The sequence below is a fragment of the Triticum dicoccoides genome, chromosome 4A (assembly GCF_002162155.2).
Source record: "Triticum dicoccoides isolate Atlit2015 ecotype Zavitan chromosome 4A, WEW_v2.0, whole genome shotgun sequence".
Taxonomy (NCBI): Eukaryota; Viridiplantae; Streptophyta; class Magnoliopsida; order Poales; family Poaceae; genus Triticum; species Triticum dicoccoides.
The window spans coordinates 685,826,629-685,831,575 of NC_041386.1; the positions used below are offsets into that span (position 1 = coordinate 685,826,629).

Sequence of the window (4,947 nt, forward strand, 5' to 3'; positions counted from 1 at the left end):
CACTGGATTCTGCTAGTAATTAAAGTTAACACCTCAGAATGTCTCGTCCACGACTCTGTGAATATGGATCCAAAGCTTTGGGGCGGCATGAGAAGAATGCTGCAGAAGTAATTATTTTCATTCATTTGCGCTCTATATCGATCGGCCTATTTCGTTCATTTCCTAATATCAAGTAACTAATTAATAACTCTCTTATTCATTTAATTTTCTTTGCCTCGTAGGGTTTGGAGACGGTTCGTAGATACAAAGGTCGGTGAATTCAAAAAAGAGCTAGAATTCAAAATGTTAAAGGCTAAGAATGCTGGGGATATTCAGCCACCGGAGACCAATCTATGTGGATACTATGTCTGTGAGATGATCCGGAGATACACCTCTGAGCGGGTTCCGAGTGATACCAATGCTCAGAGGAATAACCTCCGGTGGATGCTTAGTCCAGAAGCTCGCTTCCGACCACTTCAAGAGGAACTAGCTGGATGGTTCAGCAGGGAAGTCCTCCATCCTAAAGGAGAACACTATTACGAGGACGTAGAACTTTATATGCATTAAATCATGTATGGAAACTTGTTCAAAATTGTATATGGTCATCCGATGATATTGAATATATATTGTATATTCCTCTTGCATTCTTTTTGGTTCTAATTTCAAATTTATTTGAAATTGTACATTCATATGCATGTATGTAGTACCGTAGAATATATGAAACTCCTTCAAAATTAAAATAAAGCACAAAAGAAATAAAACAATACAAATTAAACAGAAAACAGGTTTAGGGGGGGGGGCTAAAACCCTAAACCTGTGGCGGCCTTTAGTCGCGGTTGGCCAGAAGAACCGCGACTAAAGGTCCTCCGCCCCGACGGCCGCCTGGCGCCCACGTGGACGGGCCGTTAGTCGCGGTTCTTAAGCAGCCGCGACTAAAGGTGGGGGGCTTTAGTCGCGCTTATTTGGTCGCGGTTGCGCAACCGCGACTAATGGCAGTTGCGAACCGCGACCAAAGGCCTTTTTTCCACCAGTGGGGGTGGCCGAGGAGCTCTCAAGCGTGCAACACGTCGTCCCGCGTGGGGTTGGCGGGCTAGGAGCGGCGCGGGTGAGCGTGCACGGGGGTGGACTGGCGACGTGCAGCATGGGGGCGGGCAAGCGTGCGGACGAGCTGCGAGCTGCAGTGAGGCGGCATGCGGCCTAGGGCTGGCGAGCTGCGTCGCGAGGGCGGGCGAGCATGCGGATAGGCTGCGAGCTGTGACGAGGCAGCATACGACACATGGCTGGCGAGCTGCGGCGCGGGGAAGGGCGAGAGCGCGGTGCGAGTTGCGGCGAGGCAGCGTGTGTTCCGAGGCTAGTGAGCGGCAGCGGACGTGAGCGCGGTTCAGCGCTGAGCCACGGCGGTATGGGTGAGAGCGTGGTAGAGCGCGCGTGTAGGCGGGCGGGCACATGCATGGTGGAACGCGCGGGTGTGGTGGCGCAGGCGGCTGATAACGCGATGTGCTGCTGCGGGCGAGGTGGGGCGAGGCACCGCAAGTGCGGGTGCGAGCCGCCAGGGCGTGGGTGCGGTAGGGCGGCGTGCGACCCTGGGTTGCAGCGAGGCGAGCGCTTGTGATCATCGTCGAAGTCGGTGATGGCCATCCATATTCTGTTCGATGAAATATCTAAAACAGACAAAGCCTTATACATTTTGGGCCGACTGACGGCTAGACGACCACTTGCTGTTGCTCGGGTCCATTTTTCTGCATCAAACAGACAAAATCCGGATGAAACAGATGAATCTGACTCAGTATTCTTAAAAAAAGGGAAGCAGAACCTAGTCAAGATGATTTGGGTCGCCCCTTATTTGGGCCATTCCACACATTGAGTCACTATGTAGCAAATTTTAGTTGAGTAAATATACTCTACTAACTTTACTTCGCCATTTTACCACTCTATTCTTAGGGGATCGACTATAGTTGGCCTAAGCCAACAGAGACCTCCAAACCCATGGACACAAACTAGATACGATTACATTTGCTCCATCGTAGTTTAAAGGGCACACATGTACACACCATTACATATGCTCAATCGTAGTTACAGGGCACACATGTACACACCATTACATATGCTCAATCGTAGTTACAGGGCACACATGCAAAGTAAGTAGCAGGGACATACACTCAGTCATTTTACATACATAGAAACACACAAATAAGACAAACCAAAAGCACAGACAAACCAACCATGGTATGGGAGTCAATGATGAATGGATACTATGTATTGCTTCCCCAACATCAATCCTGTCTCTTCCAGCAAAATGGGAATCTTGTAACATCTCTCTTTTCCTGTATGTTTCCCGTTTCTCTGTATTGGTTTTCTGGTTTGTTGTGTATAAGCTTGGGAATGTTTTTATGTTTGTTAATTGCTTTGTTCACCTGATTGGGGGCAAAATCACCATTGAACTCAAACTCCTTCAGTTTTGGAAGGTTGTCAATGCCGGAGATAGTACCCATCGTGAAGGACCAGATGATTTTCTCGAGCCTAGTAGCAGATCCGTCAGTAAAGCTAACATTGGGAATGGCAGAAAAGTCGACAATAAGAAGGTTGAGCCTTGGGAAGTCGTCTTTGTAGAAGATAAGTTGGTTTTGTACATAAGATGTCTCCTTGAGTACTAGGGTGCGCATGCTAGATATCTTGGCCAGAATTTGTACCTCATCTTGACTCAGAATGGTACGACAAAGAGTCACCTTGGATATGTTTCTGGCCTTGTCAAATAATGAAAGCTTGGTGTTGTTCTTCAAATCGACTTCCTTCAGTTCTAAAAGTCCTTCAACTCCATAAATATACTGTAGGCTATCAATGGAGGAAAGGATGATCTTCTCAAGCTTAGGAGCTCCACCTTCAAAGTTGATGTCAGTAATGTTACAATCCTCAACAAGAAAGCACTTGAGATTCTTAAATTCCTCCTTCTTGAAAGTGACCTTCCTATCGATGTATGCCTTGTGTCGGAGCCTGACACAAATTAACTTGGGTAGCTTGGCAAGGACCTCAAGATCATCCTGTGTCAGATGGGTACCAGATAAAGTTACCTTGGCAAGATGGAGTTGGCCACTATCTTTGGTCAACAACTGAAGAAGTTGCACCGTTTGTGGGGTTCCAACAATGCTTAGGCTCTCAAGAAGCTTGGGAGAGTCTTTATAGCGTTCAAGAACCCATTCTGTGAACTCTTGGTTGGAAGGGTCTTCATCTACCATGGGAAGAGTGTTTGACAGAGACTTGAGGCACTCATGCAGATCACTAATAGCTCGAAGCAAATTCTTGAAGTGTGAGTCCTTGTGTTCAATAACCACACCAAGCTTCCTCAACTGCCACAGTTTTCCAATATCTTTCAAATCTTGTCTATTCCGTGCCTTGACATTGGACAATACCTCCATGCTTAACATTTTTTCTACTTTGTCAGGAACTTCAACACTAGATAGTGTAGTACTGCTTGACCCTAAACTCTGAACAACTCGACCAGCTAGCAAACGCTTGAGCTTCAGGAGTAAAATATTTACCGTTGCAGATGGGTGCACCTTGGTCTCTCGGATATCCAGTACTTCCAATTCATGGAGGTTGTTGATTTCACTTGGCAGATGGGTAACATTTGATCCCCTTAGGCTCAGATACTTGAGCAGTAACATTGTGTTGCATATGTCCTTAAGGTAGCTTTGGTTCTTCCCTCCAAAGCATTGGCAACCATCAAGATCTAACACCTTGATCAAAGATACTCGAGATGATTCTTCATAGAGCTTTTGGAAGAATCTATCGATTCCGTCAGAGCCACGGAGTCAGAGATCATTGAAAATGGAGAAGTGGCGAGCCAAGTGATGTGATAGGCGTCTTTCCACGATGCACTGTTTTCTGGCAATCTTGGTAATGAATCCATGAACTAGATCACCTATCACACAACTCTTTGCATGACCTGTAGCTCCAATGCCAGTAGGATAAACAAGCCACCGGTTGACAAGTGCATCAAAACATCGATTGGCATGACGCACAGAACTGGCCCAGTCTTCTTTTGCTATGAGGCCTTCTACAACCCACCGTCCTATCAAGGTTGACCGCTTGATGGCTTGTTGTCGAGGGAAAATATCCAGGTACATCAAGCAAGACTTGTATTCCTTAGGCAGATCACCATAAGAGAACTTTAAAATCTTCTTAGCAATGTTGTCCAATGAGTTGTCTGAAACCTGTTGCAGGGTTCATGCAACTTACGTAGCTCCGAGAGAACTGAAACAAAATCGAGGAGTGCTTGCTACATGCAGCATTTAACATACTACATTTTTTGGACATAATATTTTTGATTGGGAAAACTGAAACAAAATTTTCACAATCTGTCATAGAGTACACTAACATATTTGTTGCACTGGCATATTTAACTATGTACTGTTTGTGCGGGGGTTACACAAGAGTAGTATTTCTTGTTAGAGCTTAGACTTTGTTGGTGTTTCTTTTAGCCTGAGCTTGCGTTGGTATCATTATTTTCATGTATGGACCATATGAAGTTACTTACTGTATGTATAACACCTTGTAGTGTGATTTTTCTTGAGTGCAAAATTCTCAGCCAATTACAGCCGCTCCGAGAGAATCACTGCCGTGTGGTTAAACTTGGTTCCACCTTGTATTGAGGATTTGTGGCATCTCGACTATAACACTCACTATTACTTTGCAATAAAAACTCCCCTTTCACCCGCAAAAAAATAAAAACTCCCTTTAGCCCGGAAAAAAAAAAGTTTGACAGGCCACAGGAAGTCTCAAGTTGCCCAAACTGGAAGCTCTTGGCCTCGGGGGTAGAAAACATCTAAAAAACACGAAGTATATACTCGGCCCAGTCGCTCAGCCCTCCATCATGCCACGGCCGCGGCCCGCGTGGGACCAGCAGCAGCAGGAGGAGGAAAAGAAGATAAACACGCGCGAAACAGCGAGACGGTTGCAACCTCCTCCACC

General features: G+C 46.1%; 1 pseudogene; it reads right to left on the minus strand.

Annotated features, from left to right (window-relative positions):
• Positions 1-2,252: 2,252 nt before the first annotated feature.
• On the minus strand, positions 2,253-4,202 carry LOC119284092 (annotated as a pseudogene).
• Positions 4,203-4,947: the final 745 nt, after the last annotated feature.